This window comes from Rhinolophus ferrumequinum, chromosome 8, assembly GCF_004115265.2.
Source record: "Rhinolophus ferrumequinum isolate MPI-CBG mRhiFer1 chromosome 8, mRhiFer1_v1.p, whole genome shotgun sequence".
Classification (NCBI taxonomy): domain Eukaryota; kingdom Metazoa; phylum Chordata; class Mammalia; order Chiroptera; family Rhinolophidae; genus Rhinolophus; species Rhinolophus ferrumequinum.
In genome coordinates, this window is record NC_046291.1 from 55319737 (window position 1) to 55347655 (window position 27919).

General features: G+C 37.7%; 1 protein-coding gene across 4 annotated transcripts in view; it reads left to right on the forward strand.

The window, feature by feature from the left end:
* The window catches only part of LOC117026071 (atherin-like), a 53672-nt gene that overhangs the window by 9028 nt on the left and 16725 nt on the right, over positions 1 to 27919 (forward strand). For 2 of the 4 annotated variants that reach the window (XR_004423693.1, XM_033112510.1), the window contains exon 4: positions 5110 to 5262. The exons of the other annotated variants lie outside the window; for them this stretch is intronic. The gene's annotated coding sequence lies outside the window, so the exon portion shown is untranslated. Of the gene's footprint in view, positions 1 to 5109; positions 5263 to 27919 lie in introns of those variants that run through there. 4 annotated transcript variants of the gene reach the window in all.

Below are 27919 nucleotides of genomic sequence, written 5' to 3' on the forward strand. Positions count from 1 at the left end.
TCTCCATAGAAGAAATGCTCAAAGTGGCCAAAAATGAATCAATAGCTTCATCAAGCAGTCAACCTCCTATCATGGGAAGTGTTTGGGCAGAGGTCTCCCTGTGAGAAACGTTGGAAAATGTATTTCTGTCTGACACTGACTGGGAAATTGACGTCCTCTAAGTTGCCTTTAATATTTTGGAGTTAACGCAAAGCACTGTGGAGAGAAGGGCAGGGTTAAAACCAGAATCTGCCCTCCTGTAAAAAGTTTCTCCAGTTGGAAGAAGACACTAGGCAATGCACTAGTATTTGAGAACCTCTTTAGTCCTAAACTTCTACTCTCTTAGATGGTGCAGGGAAAAAGGAATAAGGAGAAAAAAGCAGAGCCAGAAAGGAAAAAAAAGTAGGAAATTATTACTGTCAGACAGACGCACATTCAAAAGTTTGAAAGAGAAATTTAAAGTCCAAAAAATAAATCATGTCTTGCTTCACCCTATGACAAATCCTCAAACGTTCAAAGGGATGTATTGGAATATATTGCTAGCTGCCTGCAGGATCCCATCAGAAAACAGAATCAAAGAACTTAGGCCACATGGTTATATTGGCAGTGCTTGTTAGTTACCAGCTTCCCTCCCTAGCACTTTAAACATTTTTCTGTACTATTTCTAATAGTGGACAATTAGATATCAGAAATCATTTTATCATATACTGTTTGAGAACCAAGGCTCCCTCAAATGACTGTGTTCTTCCTTTCCCTCATTAGTCATCAGAGTTTAAGTTTATTCTCGTGTATGGATCCAAGGAGGGTAGAATTTCAAAGGGAACCTTCCCTTGCAATAATTGTTCATCATTTAGTTTTGCCTTCAGAAGTGCCTCTAAGGCAAATGTTCATGTCCAAGTTTAAACTAATCATTACCTGGCAGTCATTAACATATATTAAATTAAACTCTTCATGCTCCTATTGGGAAAGTACACATATTTTTAAAAGTCTTTCCCCTAAAATTAAATATATATATATTTAAATATATATTTATATAAATCTACATAATAACCAAACAGATCAGCCCTCTTACATTGTTAAATTAAATTCAGTGCAGCATAGATGCCTAGATACCGTAGGAGAATCCTATCATAAATATTCCAAGGAATTCATTCATCTCATTTAATTGAATTTGAGACCAATAAACTGTAATACCTTCTGCCGCCCTAATTGCATGAGGTACTGTAAGCAGTCAACTCCATGTGATGGATGTGTCTAGGTTGAGATGTTTTTATTTTTCTTGCATTTTTTATTCTCTCTTAATTCACTTAAATTCTAAAATGCAATTACATTACAGAATAATCAGGATTTAGAAAAAACTGAACTTTCACAAATCTGCACTGATGTGGATTATTAGAAGATGTAGGTACTCTGACTTTATCAGCTTTATATTTTTCATAAGGCCTCCCCAGTGGGTGCCACAGAATTATTAACATTAACAAAATCTAGAGGCCCTGAGGCTTCCTAAATGCTTATGAATGATTTGCCTGAAAAGATTTTGTAGTCCTCATTTGCATTGTAAAAAGAACTTCAGCTCTAAGTTTAGGGAGAAGTTTTTAGAAGCTTTCACGTGGCAAATTGCCATGAGACTATTTTCCCTGTGGAGAAATGAAACTCAAATGTGCTAATTAAGGGTGCTTAATATCCCTCAAAATTATTTCTTTGTTACCTGCAGTGGTTTAATTATTCCCTTATGGAAAGCTCAGAAATGCCTTGCATCTTTAAGTAGCAGTGGGCCACTCATTGACAGAGTCAATATGCACTTTGGCGGTATTTCTCCTGCTCATTGGCTACAGCAGTGAGCAAAGAAAGGAGGATTTTAGATGTCACAATAAAGCTGTAAGGCAAATTTTCGCTGGTGGTTTGTGAAATCAGTTTCATTGATGTCATCCTCCCTCACATAAAAAGAACCTTCCAGAAAAAATACACCAATAAAATAAAGGAAGGGAAAGGGTTATCATGAACACCAGGTAATTCTAGCTAAGCTCTGACTGACAGGAGCAGTCAGCCAGCCCTGACACTTTCCCCACTAGCAGCCTGCCTTTCAAGAAGAATAACAATCAAATGTCCTCAGAGGATATTGGTTGAATTGAGAAACTAACCATACAAAACTGTTTATCTTAAGCAATAGACTTGAGTACTATCCAGGTATCTATTGTTTCTCCTGCAATTCTTCTTGAATCAGGCAGCTCTACATGACAATGGGACACAATAAAAATGTAGGCACATATCTTGAGCTCAAATGTCACTTTCTCTGCTACTCAGCTCGGACCACATGACCTAAAATTGCTACCCAATCACTTTATCACTTCCCCCCTTTTATTGTCTTCACATCACTCAGGGCTATCTGCAAGCTTCTAGTGGGTTTACTTATTTACTAGTTTGTTACTGTCTTCCCGCCTGGAGCATGTGGGCTCTGGGAGAGCAGGGCCGGGGCCATCTTAGCCCTGCTCTAGTCCATGCCTTGAGCAGCACTTGACACATTTGGCTATTCAGTAAATCACTGAAGGAGTAAAATGCAGGGTTTGTTTTTGTTTGCTTGTTTTTAATGTCAAACTTATTTCTAACAATCAAAAAAAGAAAGAAAGAAAGAGAGAGAGAGAGAGAGAGAGAGAGAGAGAGAGAGAGAGAGAGAGAGAGAGAGGAAGAAAGAAAGAGCAAGACAAGAAAAGAAAAAGATTTATCCTAGAGCCTAAGCTAAGAAAGGAGCCGGATATCCTGTGTAGGCAACCAGAATTCATGTATTTAATAAGTATAATTGTGCGTGGACCCACAGTCAGCTTCACATAGAACCTTCACACTGTCTGCTCAGAAGAATTTGACCAGAATCAGACAAAAACCTGAGTCCAAGTGGAGCCCCCGACAGGGTTTCTGGCGTTACTCTCTCTCCTGGGCTGGAGTGTTCTGAGCCCAGTCCTCATATGCGTTGTCTCCACCATGGCGATTCTCACTTGGGGTATATTGAACAAGTGCTCAGAGACACCCCTTAAACGTGGTGGACATGAGAAAATGTGACGGAGAGCTTCGGGGAAGATGGGCAGCTCAGTGCTGACCATAAGACCTAACACAGGTGAGCTGCAGTGCTGACACGCAGTTCCCGTTAATGTGTGCCAGTCTTCCAGGACCTGCAGGCAATCTCTTCTATGACTGGGATGAGGAAACAAGTAGGCGAAAGTCCTTAGCTTCCCCAGAGCCGGGTCCAGGAAGGGTCCAGCAATGCTCTGCTCACTTCAATTCTTTGAAGCTCCCATATATTAAAATAAGTAACAATAATAAAATGACTGTTCAGAATTACAAAATTGGCATTTGAGAAACTTTTCAAATTAACCTTATTAACATACACAAACACAATACAATGTACCCGTGCCATCATAAGACAGTTATAAAATCTGTTTTAAGAAACATGACTTCATAGACTGCACGTGGTGCTATAGTTTGGCACATATGCTGCATGCCGATATGGAATATCTCCTCCATTAAGAGCTGTCAGTGAAACTAGAACTCTAGGCCTGACCCCAGACTTATATTTGATAAGGTCAGATGTCTACAGTTGAGGCACTTGATACACTTAGGAAGTCTAGGCCAGAGGTCCTGAGCAGGCCTCCACCCACTAGCCCCTGGGCCCACTCGTGTCCTGATGTACACCTGTCCTTCTCCTCTCCTCTTAACTTTGCTGGGGCCACAGAACCAAGGAGTTTATACTGCTGGTTTGGAGAACAATTTGCATAGGTGTGCATGTGTGTATTATATCCTCAATTAAACTTACTTAAACATACAGATATGGTTCTACATGCCATCTCTACCACCCTAATTCACTTTCCAACCAATAACTCTGTTGAAAGACAGGTTACCTTGCAAGCTGCATGCCAGAGCTATTCAAAGGGAAACATAGCAAAACATGTGGAATTAGACCACTTTTAAATATTACTCAGTTTGAAAGCAGAAATGTTATTGAGGCAAAAAAGCCACTTGATCTCCTTGCGAGATCTGACTCATCTGTTCTAACCTAGCAGGAAGAACAGATAGAATGGTTTGCTCAACCTTTCCAAGGTTAGTCAAGGTACAGAGAGAATATGGTCATTGCAGGCACTGGTTTTCTGGACTCCGGATCATTCTCAGAAATGCTGATTAACCAGGATTCAACTCTTCATAAATCTCACTGAAGAAGACTTCTTCTCAGTATTAAATAGGAGTAACACATCATTTAGAACAAATTCATGTCTTAGGCTTCAAATAATGAGAATTGGTTTCAATTCTTTAAGGCTAAAGATAAAAAGATGAACAAATACTATTGAAAAGGCCCAGGGAAAAGGCCCCAACTGTGAAGTAACCCTTCTCCCATCCCACCCCCCCTTCCAACCCCCATCCTTCCCTAAGTCAGCTTCAGTCAAAGGGGATTTGCTCTCCTCCCACACACATTCTTCCCCTCTCCAAATGTTTGCCGCCCCCTCGGTCAATGACTACCACTGGTCAACACTGACAGTCTCTGGTTGAGAATTTAAGCCCAAATCTCTCTGCCTTTCTTTTGCTGCACCATTGGAAAATATCTAAGTAACATGAGAGCCCTCCGAAAGACAAAGCCACAAAAATCCAACTCAAGGAAACAAAATAGAACCCTGGACATGAAAGGTAAGGTTTCCATGCATTTCCACCCAATGCAGTGGCCTTCCCTCTGGGCTGCCCCAGCCAGCCTGACAGGATGCAAGGTGCATACAGAAAACTCACCCATTGAAGGATGAGCTCCTGTAGGAGCTGCCTGGGATCTGAAACATCTACAGGATTCTGCCACTCCTCTGTACAAAAGGCTCTTTGCCTATAGGACAAATCCAGACTTCTTTGTGGGGGCCCGTCACAACTGGATAACCATCTCTCTTTCCTATTCCATCTTTGAGGCTCTCTCCCAAACCATCTATCTTCGTATCCATCACCTGACAAGTCAGCCTTCCTCTCTCACTCCATGTATTTTAACAGGCCTTTCTTCTTTATATTATTTTCCCTGTTTAGAATGGCTTTTCCTTTATTCTCTACCTATCCAAATTGTATTTGTAAACTAATTTCATCTTAAAAATTACCTTCTGGAATTTTTCCTAGAGCCTACCAGAGTTCAAACGAATCCCTCTCTACTTGGAGAACCCTGAGAGCCCTCCCACCATGCATTTGTCTTCTCTATTCAACCACCTGGCTCCCTCAGTGAAGAGACTACTTCTTATTTCATCTGATAACCCAGGCCCTACTGCAGATTTGTGCACCTAGTGAGTGTTTAATAAAGTTTGGTCTAACTGGATTTCTTAGGAAAACAACAGCTAACACTTAACAGGAGACAGTTCATAAGAATAATATAAGAGTTCAGGGGTAGGAATGCCTGGGTATGAATCCCAGTTTCACCTCTTACAACCTATATGGTCTTGGATAATTTACGATATCTTTAAGCCTGAGTTTCCTCATTTAAAAAAAATGAAATATTGTGAACACACAATGGGATTTATAGATGATGTCATACAGAATTGTACACCTGAAATCTATGTAACTTTACTAACCATTGTCACCCCAATAAACTTTCATTAAAAAAAAATTCTCAATAGCCATGAAGACAATTAAACTTTGTTAAATGATATAAAAATACCTTTAAAAATGCAGTATTTTTATATACACACATAACAGTATTTACCTCACAGAGCTAGATGAATGCATTTAGCACATAACCAGCACTTAGTAAGACTTCAATGCATGTTACTCCTGCACTTGCTCCTCCTCCTGTTTGTATTCTACTACCTACTACGACTACTGTAAGTTTAATTCCATAAGGGGAAGGCCCGCTATGGAATGTAAAGCCTTCTGCTACCTCCCCGAAAACGGGGCTCCCATCTTTAGTCTATGTTTTATGAAGAATTTCCCTTCTTGCAAAGAGAACTCTAGCTGTGACCAAAAATGGCCTTGATCTCTTGATGGACTGGAGAGAAGCCTGGGAAAACTTTTTCACAGCTTTGAGCAGCTGTCAGTTGGGTTAACTCCTCTTTTGTTTTGGGAAAACATCCTCAGGAGTTTTTTGAGATAGACAAGTGAAAAGCGAATATCTACCCATTGTTTTGCCAGAAACCATGAGGTCACCAATAATTAGAAGAACCACACTTAGCCCACAAAGTCAGACTTTATGTTTGGTGTGTAAGTTCTTTTATGATCGAGTTGAGCTGCTTCCTGTAGACGTGGTGTGGTTTTGTTTTGTTTTGTTTTGATTTTCATGGAAAGGAAAAACACATATTTCTAACCCATTCAGAAGTGAAGTTGCAGATCCAGGCTGAACTCTTGCTTGTCCTCGGGTTGGGAGTGAGGTGAGGGGACTTGTTTTGCTCTGTTTTATTAGCAGGAAAATGAGAATGATGTGGGGCCAACACTGAAGGGGTAGCTCTCTGAGAAAAGCAGTGCTTCTCGTCTGCCCAGGTGACAAGACGAAGTGTGACCCAGAGTTGGAACAGGGTCACAGTCCTACCTCTGTGCAAAACCAGCCCTCTCTGGCTCTCCCAACAGCTGCTGGAGCTAGAAGACCCAGCTCCCCTGTCGCTGATGTTCTCAGAAGTCCCGCCTTTGGCAGAGGAAACTAAAAAATGTGGTAGCTGTTTTGTAGTGGCCTGGAGGGCAGCGGGGTTGGAAGGCATCTTTCGGAGCTATAAAAGCCATGGCAAAGAAAAGGAACTAGTTCTGGGGAAAAGTGAGGTCAGGACCTGCATTATTAGAGGCTTGAACTCTTGTAACTTGGACTTTAAAATTATTGTGACCTCATATTGCTACCCCCTGCTCCAGGTTTATGAAGTTTGTGGTACACTATTTAAATAAATAAGCAGTCATGTATTTGAAACAGATTCTTTCTTTAAAATGTTTTTAATTTAAAGCCTGAAAGAATTTGGGGTGGGAGATAGAATAGCATAGTGATTTTTTTTTTTTCTAAGAGAATGGATTCTAGAAACCAGCAGGCTTCTATCTTGGCATTTCTTTTTACTAGTGGTGTGATCACAAGCAATGTATTTACCTTCTTTAAGCTTCTGTTTTTTCATCTATAGAGCATAGGTGTGTGGTAGATTGCATTTTCCAAAAGCCATCCAAAGATGGCTGCACCGATATGCATTCCAACCCACATAGTATTGTCATGAAGTGACATTCACATTCCTTCATCAAGAGATGGATCCTTGCATGGAGGGGCTGAGCAGATAAAAAAGCTACCCTCCCCTCCAGTCTCAGACCCTAGAGAGCCCTGGACTCAGAGATAGCATGTATAACAGAGACCTAGTGTGGAAAGTAGAACAAAGAGAGAGGCATCAACTGAAGGTTAATATGAAGAAGAGTTACCCTGCCCCTCCCTCCATTCTTAACACCTTATAACTGTCTCTCTACTCGGAAAGGGAAGCATTTAGGGAGGTATGTACTCCCAAGGGGGGAAATGGACAGTTCTTCTCAAAATAGAGAGAAGGAAATACCTGGGGACTTCTACCTGTGTGGATGCCGGTGCTCGATCATAAAAGTCTTTCCATTTCAGCATTGGGAGTGAAGTAGAGGAAGGACCTTGGCTCCTAACAGGTTGGCTCTGTCTCGTCATACTGAAGTACACAGAGCTCCAGGTCAGCCTTCCCATTAACTCTTCTTATTTACTCACTCTGAGACAGATAATCAAAGAACATACAAGGTCTGAGGACAGCCTGCCAAATGAAAGATTAAACAAACTAAAAAAGTAAACTCAAAAGAGACAGCTATATCACATAACAAAAAGACATTTAAAAAACAAAACCCAAACAAAATTCTCTTTAATTAGTATTGTCAGAGGTGTTTGAGAACATATAACATCTATAAGGAAAGAATGGTTAGTGTAAGATATTTTTAACGGTCAGCCCACCATCCTGTGGTAAGCAGCAGTCTTTAAGAGAAGCTAGTTTCTGTGTGTAATTACAATGAGCTCTCCAGTCAGTCACCCTCAGAGTAACCTGTCACGTGCTGAACTAGTATTAGTTTCTCAGAAGATTTTAGTATCAGACTGTCAGGAAACCCTCTGTAAGGACCGCTTCAATGGGAACTTGACGATATGCCCAGTTTCTCCTGCATCATCACTAAGATAATTGAAACTCCATCCACTTCAGAAATTGCTCTTGTTTCCATCTGTAATTTTGATGAAGATAGATGTGGGCCATTGAATATTTTCCTAGGGCTTTCAGTGAATAAGGATATCAACAGGAAAGGGAAGACAATGGCCTATTGATAGTGCTATTTTTTTTTTCCGAAAAATGTTATAAAGTCAATAATGGAATAAGAACAGTGAAAAATCAACTGGAAACTGTATTTTTTTCCTCTGTTTCTGAATATGTGTTGTGGAGAACTTGGGATTCACTCAGCTTATAAGCCATTATTTATACACAATGATTTGAAAAGAGAGGCAAGAGCTTAACGGTGGTTCTCTGGTGTAGTAGCTGAGAAAATGGCTTTTAGGTTTAATGTCATTTTTGCATCTTTCAAATCATCTTTTAACCCTGCTAAGTGTCCACATGCTAGTAAATTTGACACTACTTACTGTTTTTTCTTGTTCTAAGCACCATATAATCTGCATGCATCAACTCATTATAACTCTCAACACTGTCAAATCTTACAGGCATCACTAAGCCCGATTCTTTTTCATGCCGAAACAGAGTTAGAGAGGTCAACCAGCTGAGAAGAAGAGCTGCTAAGATATGATTCGAAGACCACGTCTTGCCCACTACCCAGCATTGCCTCTACTTTTAGCTGAGGTCTCTTCTCCCCTCTACTTGTGCAAAGGCTACTTCAAGACTCAGCACATTGTCACCTCCTCTTAAATAGTTTTCTGCTCATCATCCCCTCTTCTGTTGGACACCCCCCAACACACAGGAAGTCCTCCCCCACTCCTCTCTAAACTTCTGTAGCAATACTGTCCGATAGAAATAATGCGAGCCACAGATGTAATTTTAAATTTTGTAGTAGCTATACAAAGTACAAAGAAACAGGCGAACCGAATCATAGACTTCATTTAACCTAATATATCTAAAATATTATCACATCAACATGTAATCAATATAAAAATATTAATAAGATGTTTTGCATTTTGGTACCAAATCTTCTAAATCCAGTGTGAATTTTTTACTTATAGTACATCTCAATTCGAACTAGCCACATTGCAGATGCTCAATAAGCAATAACTAGTGGCTATTCCATTGGGCTGTGCAGTTCTATAGCATTTAGCACATATTCTTTCCATCTTATTTTGTGTGATGCAAGTTTCTTGAGGTCAGGAAATGAGGCAGGCTCATCTGTGTATTTCCCAACATCCCCAGAATGTCATGCATAGTGAATGTTTGAGTCACTGTTTGAGTCAAGAAAACAAGTTATTGCGCCTTACTGAATTCCTAGAAGGGAAGTGTCTGTACCACATGAAGACATAGGCGGTTCTCGCCAAGAGTAAGTCATCTTCACACAGCAGAATTTTAGGAACTGTAGGTTACTCAGAGCGCTGAAAAACAGCCTTAATGTCAAAGTTACGAAACTGACAAGGAAGAAAAAGAGAGGGAGGTTGCTTTGGGGGACCATGAAAACAGAAAGACAGAGCAAAGCACCACATCACTTTCTGGTTAGCATTTGAAAAAAAAAACAATGAGATAAGCAGATGGTGATGAGAGGGTACCAAGTGACTCAACCATCTGAAAAATAATAGAGCGATAATTGACACTTGAATGTGAAAGGACTATTTCCAGTCTGGTTTGCACACTGAAAACACATCTTGAGCAAATATTTCCAGCATAATATGAAAGTGATATATTTGAAAAAAAATAAGTTTTTTGTTTTTTGGTGTTTTTTTGTTTTGTTTTGTGGGGTTTTTTTGTTGTTGTTGTTGTTTTTACCACTCAGGTTGACTCAAAATCAAGCAGCTAAAATCTATTTTAAAAATCAGTAATTAATTCGTGTCCTAAAAAGGTGCCCAGTTTTTTCCATTTTTCCTTTTTTCAATGAGTAGCTTTTACAGTATGAGAACATAGCTTCACAGTATATTTACTGTATGTTTGTGTATTTGTATTAAATTATTTCTTATTTCTTAGGTGGCTGTGACAAATTAGTAGCATATCTTAAAATAAAATACTTTTCATTTTATAGTACTTTACAGTTCACTTTCATATGTACTATATCATTATACCCTCTTGATGAAAAATCTGCAGGACATTTTATTATGTCACTCCCATGGACCTCTGTCAAGGATTTGTGAGTGATAAAATCAAAGTCTCAGGCTATTGATTTTGGACATCATGTTAATTCCTCAGTTTCCATGTGATTAAAGCTCCATCTTCTTTAAAACCATAACTCCCCTTTTAAGTACATACATGTTTTGCAGTATGTACAGTTCAATTCATGGCAGAAACTTCTCAGATGCTGCCTCCGCATGCTGAGATGATAAGGTTTTAAAAAGGTATTTTACTGGTGCCCTTTGGTTTCCAGCAAAAACATGTAGGTCTAAGATCATCACCAGCAGAGAAACCCCTAATAAAATAGGATGAGGCCCAGATGTTTGTTTTTTTCTTTTTAATGTCAGGAAACATTCTCCCTGGAATATCATCCTCATAGTTATGATCATGCAAGAGAAGACCTGAAACAGGTAGAAGCTTCTGGGCACTGTTGGCTGCAGCAAGGCTTCCTTTGAAATCTGGCTGAGGACACCTTGTCCTGAGGGGTCTCTCTGTGTCCTTACCCTGAAGTAACTGCCAAGTAGCTCATTCTGCTCAAAAGTCCACCAACTGGAATGTGATGGTTGGTAGCAGAAAAATAGGATATAATGCGATTTCTTTTCTCTTTTTTCAATCCCCTGCTCATTTATATTCAACTTTTTTAAGCATCCAGGGTTGAAGTGAAGTTTTATTCCCTCATGTTGTCATTAAGAGAAGAGTGAGGGTTGGATCTCTATATGTCCTCTATGACCAAGAAAGTTTCCACAGAATTGAATTCCAAGGGGCCTGCTAGTTACAGCTGATACCACCCTCTTTTATCCATATTTGAAATAGACCATTAGACCTTCAGTCAGTATCAACCCAAGATGTTATGATTGTAGCTTAGCAAGAATAAAGCCATTTTCTGAAAGTGTTTTTGTATATGATGGGGAGAAAAATATGTTATTAAAAAAATTAAACAACATTCTAAATTCTATACCAATGAATCTTTAGTGACAAACAGGTGGGAGAGATGGGGCTAGAAGATTGTGGGAAAATAACAGAGGGCTTCAGGGTCGTGGTCTGCAACTCTGTTACATCCAATATCTCATTTTAATAAGTAATTTAGACTGCCGCCTTGACTATCCTGAAATAGAACTCAAATAATCTTAAAAAAAATTGTAATATATGAGTACTCCCCTAACTATAGGATAAAGGAGAAATAAAAAGGAAGGAATTTATGAAATACATAAAAATATGTATTCCATATGCAAGTGCTTGGCCATGATGACACTAGAGAATCCATAATGAAGGAGTCAGATGTTTGTGCTAATCATAGAGTCCAGCAAATCCAGCAGTGACAATTGCACTCTGAACTTTTCTGTGTTGCATTGAGCAACATTGTCATCCCTAATGTGATGTCCCTAAATAGTGAATGACTCTTGGGGAAGTTCCAAACCAAATGCAATCTTCCCACAAAAAGTCCCAAATATTTTGTTTTAATTTGTGAAACAGAGTCCGATTCTAGATTCAGATAATTATAGATGAGATTTATTTTTACCTACGTGAATGTTGGGAGACATTTGAAAGTGGCACGAGATGCCATACAATTCCTCATTAGAAGGGACTGTTTTAGCATCTCTGCCTCCCGTCCAAATGTTAGCATTACGCCTAAATATTGTTATATCCAAAAATGTTGCCACAAATCTCTCTGTGGGCAGAGACCTAAAAAGTGGTAGGGTTGTGTGCTGCAATGGGAGAAAGAATTGTATAGAGACATGGAATGACATGAGTGATAACACAGAACTGGGGAAAACAAGTGCAAGGCAAAGAATCCATGTTCACTGGAGCTGAGTTTCATAGGGAGTCATTAGTGAAAGAAGAGTGGAAGGGACAGGCATGGCACTGAAGAGTTATGAAGGTTTGTTAACAGTGGTTTGATATAATCAAAGTGGTGTTTGATGAGGTGTATTTGCATATTTTTTTGTATTTCATTGCTTTATCAAAAAGTAACATCCTTATTAATTTGAATCTCAGTCTTTAGGAGAACAGACCTGTTTTTATGAATTGCCAGTTTTTTGTTTGAGTTTGTTAAACAAAGTCAAAAAGAGTCTGGAGGCTTTGCTAGAAATAAATGGCAAAGATTTATTCAAGGGTTTTAGAGTTTGCAAAGTGGAAACACAGATTAGGCAAAAACCCAGAAATGTTATGAAGAAGAAAGAAAAGTTAAGAGTTCTTATAGTGAAAGTCGTATCCTTGAAAGTCATATCAGTTCTACATTCTCAGCCCTAGGATTGATCCAGGATGTTTATCAGTCAGATGGCAGGAGATCTGGACAATTTAATTTAAGGTGTTTCCTATTTTATACTATGTTTTATACTTTCGTATTCATGTTAATTATAGATGTCAGGTGGTCTGGATATGTGAGTCCTTCAGGGAATAATCAGAGGTAGTTATCTGGAGGTCTGATGTATGTCCAGGTATTGACACAAAACTAATTGATGTATATCCAGGCATTGACACAGGACTAGAAAGTTCTGTTCCCTCTCTTCTTGTTTTAACTAGCTTTAACACAAGAACAGAATCATTCCCTCAACCTACTTGATTTTGGTAATTTAGCAGCTTGACTATAGTGACTCCATTTTATTTCTTCATTCTATTCCTCAGTTTATTTATTTGTTGTTTGTTATTTTTGTTGGTGTTGCTGGTTTTTTGGTTTTCTGATAAAGAGGCTAACTCCTTCATACTTCGAATTTGTATTACATGGTACCACAGAGGAATTTCACAACTGTTTTTTAGATGATTCTAAGAGTGACCGCACGTGCAGCTTTTAATCAAACAAAATATTACAATCCATTTTTCTAACACTTGTTGTACACCTAACATGTGGCAAGCACACAATTTAACACTTTCATCCACATATTTAATTTAATCTTCAAACTTTCCTTTTATTTATGAAGAAATAGGATCTGAGAGTATAAGTAATTTATCCAATGGCCAACATGGTGCACTTTGTGTGATGGTTATACCTGAGCGCATGCGCCACACTCTTGTTCCATCCTCTGAACAAGGGGCTTCATGCCCCAGAGATGGTAAGACAAACCCAAATCCATGGATTAGGGATTGGAGAAGCATGGATGACAGAAATCCAGTGATGATTTAACAACCTGTTTTTGTCCCTACCCCATCCTCCACCCCGATCAAAGCTTGAGCAGAAATTTTAAGGTATGACTGCAACATTTGCTTTCCTATTTCTCTGTTCTTTCTTTGGTCACCCTTTGGAACAGAGACCAATAAGCATTCAAATGTTAAAAAAAAAAAAAAAAAAGCAGGAAATGAGAGGAAAATAGAAAAATAAATAATCTGTGTTTTCAAGCTTGACCAGGTTTTTCCCTTGCTCTGCTGTCCTTAGTGAACTGGACCCTGCAGCAGGAGTCCCAGACATTCACCACCCGCTGGAAGTCCTCACTCCCTAAATGCCTCAGTCTGCAGATCACTTCGTCTTGTGTTTCACTGAGAAATAGAGGCCATCAGAAACAAGGCCATCAGAAAATCAATCCTTTTCCCTCACCCTGCAAACCTCCCTCTATTTTGAAAAGTGTGCCTCCTACTTTCTAAGTTACACTCTGCTCCTGTGCTCCCAACACCAGTCTCGCCTACATTCATCTGTGCCTTGCTCACCAAATTACCTTTATTTTAGTCTCCCAATTCTCTCAGCCCACCGACATGTTCAAGGGCACCGTATCTTAAAGACAAACAGACACACAAAGGCCTTTTGTACCCCTAGCCCTGCACACTTCAGTTTACTTCTTTGTTCCCTTCACACAGACTTGATGAAAGGGTACCACTTCCTCTGCTGTCTGTACTGTCTCACCTCCCATTTCCTCCTTGACACATAGTGCGGCGTCTTTGCTGAAACTGCTTCCCCAGACCAATAATGTGTTGGACATCTGGATTTTTGTTGTTTTTTTATTAAAGTATAGTTGACATACAATATTACACTAGTTTCAAGTGTACAACATAGTAATTCAACATTTATATATTTTACTATGTGATTGCCATGATACGCGTAGTTCTAGTAACCATCTGTTACCAACAACTACAAGTTAGTTGTTTGTTTTGTTTGTTTTGTTTTGTTTTCTGACTAGCATTCCTGACCAGAGGTCCCCTAGTGGTCACAGTTAGAGAGGATATACACAGAAGTCAATCTGGACCACTTTGAATTTGCCTATCTGGAATTTGACATCTGACAGAGACACACAGGGAAGAAGATGTAATGCTGAGCATCACTTGGCATCACTGTAAAGCAAAGGTCCATCGTTTCTTGTGCTGAGACTCCCAAGTCTCCTGTGTTCCCTGCCCTTCCTGTGGCCTGGTAGTTCAGCCCTTCATGACACTGTGACATGATACTGTGCCCTGATAGCTCCTCCTTTCTGTTTTAAGTTAGTCAGGGGGAATGGGAAGTCAAAGCTAATGGGCATAGGATTTCTTTCTTCCATAAGGTGTCTTTCTCACCCACTGTACCTTCCATTATGGGAATATGGAGGGTAAATGCTTAACATCAAAACTCCTTCAATGCCCAGCAGTGTAGGTCAAGTCGTTAGCATGAATCCATTAGACTCTACTTCCCCTGAGTTGTCTTACACAGATTTTCCCTGTGCTAAAGGAGTGTTCAAAGGTGGAGCTGTGATGGTTGAAAAATCAAAAGGAGTGTGATAGAAATCCTTATTAACTAGAGGAGAAAGAATCAGATAGGCTTATCTTCAAGCCTAGCAAGCCTGAAGATGACCACACGTAGTCAGGCGGACCTATATCTGTATTCTGGCAGATCCAGGTTTAAATCCTAACTTCATTACTTTAGTCTTAGGCTCTTTAACTTTTCTAAGCTTCAATTTCTTTACCTAGAAAATGCAGATAGAAAAGGTATGTACTGTATAAAGTTCATGTAAAAAGGAAATAAGCTGTAAAAAAATTAAAGTGACTAGCAGAGTGTTAACCAGTCAGTGCTCAATGAGCATAAATTGCTATGACTACTAATATTTTTTTCTAAGTACACTTCTAATCTCACTGGCTGGCCATAAGTTGGTCAATGAGTGGAAATCACATGTTAGCTACATTTTTAAATTATTTAAAAATCATTCTTAAATTGCCCATAAGGAAAAAAAAAATTGGTGTGAATCTTTTTAAGAAGAAAAGGTAGATTTGAGCATTCAGTTACAATCACTAAGCTTCCTAAGAGAACATAGCAACTTGGTTAGTAGGAATTTTTCTTTTTCTTTTGTGTTTTTTTACTGAGGAAGAAACAATTATGTTCTTATGTTTACGTATCATTTTCAATGTGTGCATGTTTAGGGATCCTTTTTTTTTTCTTCAAGGAAATAAAATAAAGGAGCAGCCTCTCATTGTACAAAATAAGATAAAAAACAAAGAATATTGAACTCGGAAAGAAACTGAAGGTTACAATGGCAATTAACACTTCATATAAAACTGCAAAGTATATATATATACTTTGTATATATATATGTATATTCATATATATACATATGAATGTTTCGTGGGTCTCAGTCACATATCACATGGAAAATGTGACTGTTACAGCCAGAACAATACAGGATAGTGATAAAAGCAATAAGGAAGATGATAATTGAGTAGAGAAGTTTAATACTGGGGCTTTAGTTTACAGGACCTGTACCTGATTTTATTTTCTATTCATGTCATTATAGTACAGTGTTCAAACAAGTTGTTTGCATATAAAAACAGAGAATCAGGCCTTCCATCCCTATTCTACTGCTTAGTACCTGTGTGACTTTGGTTAAATAACCTAATCTTTCTGTCATCTGTAAAGTGCGGCAAATAAAACATCTGCCCTACTGACTTCAAAGAACTATTGGAAACATCTAAAAAAGTAATTAATGTGAACACACTTTGTAAATTATAAAGCAGGATACAAATGTTTGTTGTGATTATGTAAAATCCAGTGGTTAATGAATGGTTAAACACTTTACATTCTATTTTAAGGGTGCATATTTTACAGTGGCTTAACCATAAATTTATTTAAAATAAATAATATATACAAACTATGGGATCCAGCATTAGACACCACCTGGTGTCAGTTAAGAGTAATGCAAGTACATTGCTGAGTGCTGCTCATAAGTTATAGAAAAATAAGTTAGGTGGAATGCATATTGAGAACCTCCAAAAAGGGCTTGAACTAAAATGAGCTGAAAAGAGACTTGGCATATCTAGGATTGAAGCTAGAAAATGGCTTTAGGGTTTGCCTACTATGAGCTGTACAGTCAAGCCACAGCGTGTTTCAACTGTAGCTAAGTAGGGGAAGAAAGTCAAGTCTCTTATTTGCCCTTGACTTTCCACTGAACAGCGCAGTAGTACTCAACAAGTTTATTAAATGAAAAAAATAAAAAGGAAAAAATGTAAGGGAAGGAAGGGAGGTATGAAGGGAAGAAAAATCTTAAAAGAATCTCTGTAAACCAGCTCATTCTGGGTGTTTTTATTTTGTTAGTTTTTTTCTTCTAGTTGCTAATTCAAGTTTCTTTTCTATGTTAACTGAACTAAGTTAAATGGGCTGACTTGGGAGAGATGAAAATATATCTTTATAATAAGCTCTTTGTGATGAGACAAATCTGCCCTGACCAGAACGCTAGGAAGAACCCAGGAAAGAGGGCAAAGAAGGCTTAAACACTGAGACCATCTATGGAAGACAGCTAAGTTCACAGCAGTTCTTTTGTGCCTAAAAGATTTTCACAACACCAGCCCCCAAAATACAAGGGTAACGGCTCCAGCATCAATTGCCTTCTCTCTGCTTTTTGATGCTAGGATCCCACAGCAAAAACAAGGAAAGGCCTCTCCTTAAAGACATAACCATTCTGTCTTGGCCTTCCTCCATTTGCTCTTCTCCAAAAGGTCACCGCCATGCTGCCCGCCGTAGCACATGCTTAGAATGTGACCTATCCATGATTACTTTTCACATCAAGGAAAGGTGGGGAACATATTTGTAGCTGCGTCAGGCCAGCCTCGCAGAAAATCAAGAACTTGGACTTCAAATATGGAGGGAAATGATAGAAATTTTCCAGCTAGTCAACCTCAGCCTTTCACATAAAAATTCACTTAAGTTACATAATACTAGGAAGTAGGTACCATTATGATCCTCACTTCGCAGCCTGTGACAGTAGAGATTCTTCCGTGATGAAGACTCAGAAAATATGCATACCCCAAACGTGATATAATATAGAACTAGGAAAAAATCATAAAACGTTTCTTGGAATTCTACTAGGATGCCCAAAGGCATGGATGGCTATTATGACAAAGGAGCAGAAATTCCTAAGGGAAAGACAGAGATGCAAATTGAGATGACTGATTTTTTTTTTCCTCTTTGTAATTAACGCTAGGTTTTGGAAATGAATGTATTTAAGGCTTATGATATACGAATATATTGTCAAATTGTATTTCAAAGCACGGTAATAATCTACAGTCCTGCACAAAAGTCCCGAGAGTACTTACGTCATTTCATGAGGCATTACACATTTAAGAGTCTTTTTTACATTGATGCACAAGAATATTTAAATAATTTGGCATTTCTTTGAACGTTCTTCGTATAATGTGTGTTAAGTATGTTTCCTTTTCTGTGTATTATCTATTATGTCTTTTTACGTTTATCAAGTTTTAATATTTTTACTTATTTTATGATATATTAACCTTTAAAAAGAAAACTAATATAATAAAACAAAAGCAGATTGTTATTAATGACATTCTGCATTAGCAGCAATAAATACTATAGCATTCAAATCCATGACGTGGAGAAGAGTCTTGAAAAACTCTGTAGGAGTTCATACGAAAAGATAAAGAGATGAGAGAGACAGATGCTCATCCCGAACAGGATAGAGAATGAAAATCAATCCTAAGAGGTATAGGTATTCCCTCGGCTGAATTTGGCAATGGTGGTAGGACGAGAGGAGCACATGAGAAGATTTGAAATAGAAAAAATTGTCAAAGGTGTATTTTGAGAAAGCTGAATTGAACTTAAAGGTTGGAATAAGATTCAATAAGTGATTCTATTGTGCCATCAGATTTGAGAACCCCTGATCTAATCGATTTCTGTAATCTCTTCCATCTGGAATCCTCCTTTAATTTAAATTCCAGCAATGTGTTTATATTTTATCACATTTACTTTCTTTCTGTCCATAATCAATTTGGAGAAAGAATGGATGAGAGTTTCCACAAGAATTTTTGGAATTTAGTAATTTCAGAATAGCACATGTTCTCAATGGCTTCATAAAAACAAATGTGTGACTTGATAAAAGATCAAGTAATCTCATGATTTTTTAAAATAAATCTCTTTGAGGCATTTTTCCTATTAAAATAAACCATTATCTTAGAAAAAATTTTAAACATTTTACTATCATTGGACTTTACTTACTTTAATTTTTTGTTTATGAGGTTTTGTAAAAATTAGGATTGAATAAATTAATGGACAGAAATGACCCCAAATCATCTGTCCTTTTTGTGGAAGGAAGAGTATAAGCTACAGTGAGACAATATAAATATAGAGACTTAATTTAGATTGGGGAAGGGGACGTCAGGGAAGACCCCTTTGAAGAACTAATATTTTAGTTGTGACCTGGAGTTCAATTAGATGTTAGCCAGGTCAAGAGTTAGATAAGAGGAAGAGCAGTGTCGGGGAGCTCTGAAGTTTGCCACATTGGAAGAATTGAAAGAAGACCAGAGTAGCCAGAGCAGAGGGAAGGGAGTTGGCAAGTGGTAGAGCGAGGCCAGGCCATCAGTGCCTATATTCCACTTCAAGGTCTTGAGGTTTACTCAATGGGCACATGAGAGAAGCAGAATTCTCTTTTTAAAAGGTTATCCTGGCTGCTATAAAAGACAGTGATTGTCTATGGTAATGATCATTGAAAATGATCATCTGATTGTTGAGTATTAAGTATTTTCTATAACGGAATTTGAAGTTCATCATTTGCTGCCTCTTCAAATAAAAATTACCCATCAAAAAACACACAGCATGCAGGGAAATAAAGACCTGGACCCAGAATGCTCAAAGCCTGACTATCTAATATGTGAAAGGTGATTTAATTGTTATTCTTGATGAGTCATATTATAGTATCATAGATGATTTTTGCCTTCACACTGTTGGCAAAAATTCTTTGAGACTTTGAAATAAGGAAAACAATTCAATGTCAAAATCATGACTGCCACGGTGAATTCGAGAAGATTGTTTGATCACAGGTTTAGGAACATGCAGGCCTTATTCTATCACGTAGGTCTCAGATATCCACTGAATCTGTCTCTCTCCATTAGATCTTGAGTTAGCTACATGCTGATAATTTTACCTGCAAAAACATTTTGTTCTAGCAATGTAGATACTTTCCACTACCTCTATTTCACTCCATATTTTTGTTATATATTTTTATTCCTTCTCAGGAAGGGGTTTGAGGCCATAAGTCATCAGTATCAAATTTGAAAAGTAGGTGTTCATTTTAGCTCCTTGGTAGCTTAAATGGCCAAAATCTGAGTCACATAAATTAAAAAATAACAGTGGTGATGATAATGACGAGAATGACGGGTTGTGGGAGAGGTAGGAGAAGACTGGCTTAAGAACAGTTTTAAAAATTGAAACACTTAAAGAAAATACAATCATGCGTTTAGATTGGTTGTTTTCAGTTTTATATCCCACATATGATTGAGTCATATAGTTATCGACTTCTTTTGTCTGACTTTTTTTGCTTAGCAACAAACAAACAAGATAAACAAAAAAGGAAACAAAAACTCATAGACACAGACAACAGTTTAGTGTTACCAGAGAAAAAGGGGGGAGGGGAGGTGATAGAAGAGGGAAAAGGGGGTCGAATATATGGTGATGGAAGTATTCGGTTGGTGCTAAAGTAATTGCGGTATTTGCAATTATTTTTAACCTTTTAAACCACAATTACTTTTGCACCAACCTAATAGAACTGACTGGGTGGTAAACACACAATGCAATATACAGATGATGTATTATAGAAATGTGCACTTGAAAACTGTATAATTTTACTAACTAATGTCACCCCAATAAATTTCATAAAAATTATTTTAAAAAAAGGGACTAACAAGAAAAAGCTTAATTTTACTAATGAAGAAGGTGGTAACTCCAGGCCTTTTCTGTAGGTAAGCAGAAGAATTGAAACTCCTTTTAAAATAGAACAGAATTTCCATTGTCTTCAAATGGAACAAGTGCAAAAAAATTATTTCAGTCTAGCAACTGTGAGACCTCAGATACCCGACAAAGAAATGCTTTATTTTTTCAGGAAAGCACAACACACAGACACGGTCTCACAAGTCAAAATGGGTGTGGCCTGTAAGTGCCTTTGGCCTTACATTGTATTGTTAAATTTGTAGCTCTGGTCTAATGAATACAGAGGTATAATATTTCAGAATGGAGTGGTCGTGATGATGACATGATTGGTATCTTGAGTCTGTGTATTCATGTGATCATATTTATAATTATATCTAAGACAAATAGTTTTGTAAGAATCTGATCATGCACATGGCTGTTCTCCTATTCAAATTGCAGGCTGCCCTTGGTCTACACTGTACCAGGGTTCCCCTGAAAACACAAGTTCTGGAGAGGAAAGAGTGTGAGAGGAGGATGGGATTTGCTGCCAGCCTCTATCTCCCACCTCCAGTGCCAGCTTGAGTGACCTTTTCTCTTGCATCTCCTGGATTTCTCACTAACCTCTTCCCTGTCTGAGCCTTTATCTGCTCCTAGACTTTATAAGTAGGAAAGAAAAGTTCATTATTTATGTGGTTGGCAAGAGAAAAACAGCAATTCTTATCTGTGATGAGTAACTACTCAGATGGGGAGTTGTGAACATTCCATTACTTTGCTCAGAGTCATAAAAGGTTGAAAAGCTGGGGCTAGGAGTTATGTCTTTAAATTGTAAAGCATAATCTGCTGCGCTTTGTTCGCAGTCAGTTACTAAGGGATTGTGACTCCAACTTTAGGACCCAAAGGGGGAAGCCTGAGGAGCCAGTAGAGCATGTTATATAGCATAAGCTCTGGTTCTAGAGAGCTCCTGGAAAGGGGCTTTATTGGCACGTCTCAGTGCTAGGCATTGCAAATCTTTTTTTTTTTTTTTCCCCAACATAAAAGCAGCATCAGTTTCAGCCTTAATTCTCTTTCAAACCTACCACGGGTGTTCAAAGTCCTCTAAATATTAAAACAACCCCAAGTAACTTCAAATTTTCTACTTCCACCTTTCTCTCTTCGAATCACACAAAATCACCATGTTGCCTATATCACTATGTTGCTTTAAAACCTTTTTATCTTTGGAGAGACTAGAGCTCCACAAAATCTGGGACATTCTTAATCAAGACTATCACAAGAGTTATTGTTTTATGTTTAGGATGATGAAAAAGCTCTGGCAATGGATAGTGGTGATGATTGTACAACAATGTAAATATACTTAATGCCACTGAATTGTACACTTAAAAATGGTTAAAATGGTAAATTTTATGTTATGTATATTTTACCACAGTGAAAAAAGAAAAAAGAAAGGCTAGTGATTGCCTGCAGAAGGAGGGAAAGACCTGGCATTGTTCTAATTTTGCTCTATTGATTACATGTGTGTTCAGTAATCATTGTACTTACCTTTGTTTTATATTTCAGCATATAATTGTATTCTATTTCCCAATAAAAAAGATTAATTAAAAATTTTTTAAAAAGATCATCTCAAGGGCTAAGAATTAAGAGGCCTTGGAAAGTCCCTTCCCCTACATTGGGCATCAGTTTTTACATTTTTAATGTAAAATGAATGAGTCAGACTAAAAGATCTTGGAAGATTTGCTATGGCCAACATCCTGTAATTTTACAAAATAACCGCTTGTGAATGAAATAACTACAAAAGGGAAACATCCTGGGAGTATTATTTATTTTGACTGTGTTTTCCTTCACAGAAATTGAAAAATCAAGGAAACAAAGCCTTTGGGGCAACAAAACCCAGTGACTAATATGAAGAAATATAGATTGTCTAAAATACAACCTCGGTATGGTTGGCTGCCCTAAGATCCAAGCATGAAGAGAAAGGGATGTTTGTCATGTAATCTAGGTCAGCATGGAAAAGAAAGCTTCACAAGAGGAAGGTAGGATGGAGAAAAAGAGAGTCAGGCACACCACAGTTGGAGAGTTAGAAAGGCCTTTTACCATCTTGGAGGAGGAAGGGGCTGGCACCAACATTTGCCCTCAGCGCTCTCAAATGCAGGCTCTCCAATGTCAGTGTTGCTTCCACTGAAAAACCATGTTCTTCCCCACAAGTCTTTATTTCCTAGATCTATCCAAAAAGTCTTCATGGGCAACTATGCCTAACTGATGCCTTCCTAATGATGTTTGCATTTCCAAAAATTCTCCGCATCTTTTGAAGCCTATCTGAAGTTTTCACCCTCCTTGAGGCCTTAGTGAATCACACCATCCCTTTCCTTGGGTTTCCATGACATACTGTCTCCTGAATCTCCTTTTTCTTCTCTCTCCCCTCTTATTTACTCCTCCCCTAACTCCACTTTTTCTCCCACCTCTAAACCTCCAATATCAGGAGCATCTGATATTCCAAAAACTCATTTAGAAATGTACCATATATTGTCTCAGGGTCTTCACTAACCACTAACAAAAGGGCTGGCAAACCATGGCCTGCATCCCATCAACTGTTCTTATAAATAGAGTTTTATAAGAACACAGCCACACTCGTTCATTTATGCATTTTCTTGGGCTCCCGTAGCAGAGTTGAGTAGTTGGCACACAGACCATGTAACCTACAGAGACTGAAATATTTACCATCTGGCCCTTTACATAAAAAGTTTACCTTCCCTTGCTCTAATAAATTAAGCTGTTAATATTTCTTTTGCATAATTACCTTTATTAAGTCTGTGTTTTATTTCTCTAACTTGAGGACCATGGCTGTGTATAATATGCTTTTGTGATTATTCAAAACTCATCTCACTGCCTTGCACCTTTTTAGAATCTCAGTAAATAATGAATAATTAATTAATGATTAGTGAATGAATTATTGAGATTGAAGAATAACCAGCATTTTTGTTGTTGTTGAAATAAGATTGTCTGAGGTGGAGCAAGACCTTCTCCTAGCTCTCCACGTGAGGCATATATGACTCTCACCTTTCCAGCTTCCCAAGGCATCAGGATAGCACAGTGGATGGGCACAGATTCAGGGGTCAGAGAGCTTGGAGTTTGCATCTTGGCTCTACCTGACCTTAACCAAGTTCTTGAAGTTCTCTAGGATTTACCTCCTCATCTGTAAAATCATGATAAAAATAATAATTAATCATAGGGTTGTTGTGAGGATTTTTAAATAAAATACTAAATGTATTTCAAGTACTAGGTATAGTTTCTAGGACATAGTAAACAATCTAAAAATGGTTGGCAATTGTTACTGCCCTATTGTAACTGTACCTCATTCCTTCCATCCCCCTTTCTCCACCTAATCTATATTCTTTTCAAATGAATGTGGTTTCTCTATATTTTTTGTGTTCTGAATTCTAGGGATATAAAGTTGGAGTTCTCGGACAGTGACGGGCGAGTGGCAATGGATAGATGGGTTCCTGTTGACTTGTCTTAACTCTCTTGCCATAGAAAAGCAGGAACCATTTTTGCCTGGTTATCAGTTCAGATGTTCAATAAATCCAGTGAATGGTTTTTGAAAAATGGTAGCCTACTAGAGAAATGAATGAGGCATGGTCACTCAGAAGGTGAATAGCATATTGTGTGCTCAATTCCCGATGAAAGATTTAGGTGCAACAAAGGGCAAACCTGGAGGGAAATTAAGTTCCCAAAGCCAATGAAATAGGTAAAAAAGAGTGGCATAGTATTTTACTTCGATGATAGCATTACTTAACAAAGTTTATCACTCCCACCCTTAATAATAATCTACCAATCACCTTCAATATGCCAAGCTTTGTTGTGGATGCTAGGCGTACGTCAATAAACATAATCATATAAAAATCCCTGCCCTTCCGGACTTACAGTCTGGTGAGGAGAAAATATACATATAGAGAAAATAGATGGTTAGTTAGATAGATAGATAGATAGATAGATAGATAGATAGATAGATAGATAGATAGATTTTATAGTATTAGAAGGTGACAACTGCTATGGAGAAAAAAGTAGAGTAGGAGAAGAAGGACCAGAATGAGAAAAGAGGATGGGATGTTGTTTCCATTTTTAAATAGGATGGGCAAATGACATTTGAACAAAACTGTGAAGGATCTGAGAGAGTGAACTACAGGGACATCTGGAGGGGAAAAAATTATAAGCAGAAGGAACATACTGTGTAAATGCCCCCTGGCAGAAGTGTCTCTGGCTTGGGCAAAGAACACCGAGGCCAGTGCAGGGGCCAGAAATAACCACAGGAATAAAGTAGTCACCTTCTCTTGAGCCCTTACTGTTCTCTGAGCGTTCTTCTAACCATTATTCCATATAATCTTCAAAAGAGTCACATAATGTAGGCAAAGTTGTTCTCTCCATTTTATAGATAAGTAAACAAGCAAACAGTTGAATAACTTGCACAAGATGACACAGCCAGCAACTGCTGGAGTCACATGTGTCTGATTCCAGTGCCCGTGCTCTTGGCCATTACATTTTTTTCCTACTCCATCTTTGTCGGTCCTGGAGGTCAAGATTCGGTTAGCTCTGCTCTGTTCCCCACCCATCTGAACTGCATAATTCTTTGTTGTGATCTCTTTCACTGGTTAACTTATCCCGGAGATGCGTTTTTAGCTCAAATGTGGAGTTTAAAATGTCAGCAGGAGTTTTCCACGGCCCCTTTTACCACCTTATGACATTTCTGCATTCTCTTCTTTCCCATTCTGACCTTCCATAAATTTATTAGCTCTGCCTTTGTGCGTACAAACCAGTTCAGCCTCAAGGGGAAATCTGCATATCACAGGGCAACCACATTCTTTCTGATCTTGTTCCTCCAGAGATCAACTGAGGTATGGTGGAGCCTCTTCAAGATAATTTTTACTTTGTGAGTATCGGATCGTGGGCAATGAATCATACATGGAAACATTATTTTTGCAAGTTATTTTGCTATATCCTTCTCCTTTTCTGCTTTTCTTTATTTACATACTCTTTGAAAGATTCACCTCAGCCTTTGACAATATTAGTTTAAAAATTCCTAAATTGTCAATGCTGCCTACCTACTTCTTAATCAAATAAAATTATATTAATAACAAAGCCAAGACATGGTACTGACATTTTAAAAATCTGCTCACTTCTTGTCCATCGATGAATGTTTTGTTTTGTTAGAATTCCTATGAGCATCCTCCGTGTCCAAATGAAATCATTTTATTCTCTCCACAGAACACAGAAGGACTGAGCTACTTCTTTTCCTTCTTCGATATGTACAAAATACTTTCTCCTGGTTAAATTGTACGTCAAACTTCAAACCAGGATCAGAAAGGCAGAATGCTCATTTCTCTATCACGTTGTAAAATCCCTGAGCTAGAAAGATAATGATTATGACAAGGAAGAAATTGATCTTTTTGCAGTAGTATCTGAATTAAAATGGAGAAAAGAGTAGAAAATTTGGATATTTTCTCCATAAGGAGTACTTAATAAAATCAAAAGTTGCTTGAACATTAATATTCTTGAAATGGGCATTGAAATAGACATGGGTGAAAGAAACTATGAGTTTTGTGAATACTGTTTTTAAAGGAAGCTCAAGTTTGAAAAAAAAAAAAACCAAAAAGACTTAAGTATGTTGACCAAATTTTTGAGATTGATGGTATAAATTTTAATGGCAGAAAGCCACTCTCTGGTAATTGCTTCTTTCAGAAGCTAAAGGTACTTACCTTTTTAATAATCTGGAAAATCCAGGCATAGGGCATAACCAAGCCCATCTTATCATATTTCAAGTGGAAGCCAAATGGTTCTTAGATCATGACAAATAAGATGCCCATGGAAATGATCTGGCTGAACTCTTCATTGGAAAACCACTCAAGGTTTCTTTGCCTTCCTAAAGTGATTAAAATGAATAAATCCCTGAATAAATATAACTTTACAAAATTTACTCTTCTGTATCTTTTCATGGAAATTTTCAAATAGATACAAGATTAGTGAGAACATCTTAATGAATCCTCCAGGCCATTACCCAGTTTCAGCCACTATCAATACATGGCCAATCTTGTTTCATTTATACATCATCCTCTTCACACCCTCCCATACAATTTTGAAGCATAATTAAGATAGCATATCATTTCATCTGTAAATGCACAATTTCTTCTTAAATTTAAATAATTGGCATCTGAAACATGCAATAATTCAATGTTAAAAAAAAAGTTCTGGGAGTCTCTCCTGTATTTAAATGTGCTTCCTGGTTCTCTTGGCCCACACTAGCTTCTAATTTTAGAAAGAAAAAGAGAGAGAGAGAGAGAGAGAGAGAGAGATAAGAGCACAGTTTCAACCAAGCTCATTAGTCAGTCTATTGGAGGAAAAGATAAGAAACTGAAGATCCACTGTCATATGTAGTAGATATACATAATTTTTTAGGGGTACAAAATAATTAAGGTGTATAACTTCCACTTACAAAATTAATAAGTCATGGGGATATAACAAACAACACAGAGGATAAAGTCAATAATAATGTAATAATTTTGTATGGTGAAGAAAGTAACTAGACTTACCGGGGCGATCACTTCATAATACATATAAATACTGAATCACTGTGTTGTACGCCTGGAACTAATATAATACTGTAAGTCAATTATACTTAAATTTTGGAAAGGATTTATTTTGCCCTAGAAGCTCTATGTTCTCAATAGTTTAATAGTTTATTTTTAGTGTAACTGTAAAATTCTTACAAAGCATTAACTAGAGTGCAATACTTAAACCAAGTAGATTACGAATAGTTTTTGTTTTTATCACGTTGTTTACAAAAATGATATGTCTATTTCAAACCCAAGACAATTCTAGGAATTAGTGAATTTATAGTTCTCCATATTTTCTTTCTTTTCACTGTCCATGGCTTTTTTCCTACTGTAATTACATTTTTTATTTGACAGTATTGTTCAATATAGTTATTGTTGACAATGAGTCAATTTTCTCATTTTTTAAAGAAAGTCATTGTGCTAAGTGTCAATGAATATATACCAACAAAGGCCATTAACAACAAAATAAGTAACAAAGATGTTACCTCTTAAATGATAATTCATCAAATTTTAATATTTACATTAAAGATATATAGCTTTTGATGCCTTTAAAAGTTGGCCCAAATGGTAGGTAATAATAGAATAATTTCTAATTCAAGTGTGCTCTGTGTTTTAAATTCATGATAAATGAATTGTTATTGAACTGCCTATGATTGTTAATGTCAGGAAAGAAATATTTCTTCCATTGTAAAAGGTTCCTCAAGTTTTGTTGTTTTATATCAAATAACTTCAGAACTACATCTTCTGACTGATAGAACACATGATGGAAAAATACTCAACTGATGATAATGTGTACAGTCAGGGATGCTCTCTCCAAGGATGAATGCAATTAAGTAACCCAGCCAGAAAAAAAAAAAAAAAAAAAAAAAAAAAGAAGCTTTCGTTTGTCAACGCACCTAAAAGCAAATGACAAGGGCAATTACTTGTATTCTTTTACTAGCCCTACATGAATTCATGCTCATTAGATGGTTGAGCGTGCATTGTCGTGGAGGTGCTCT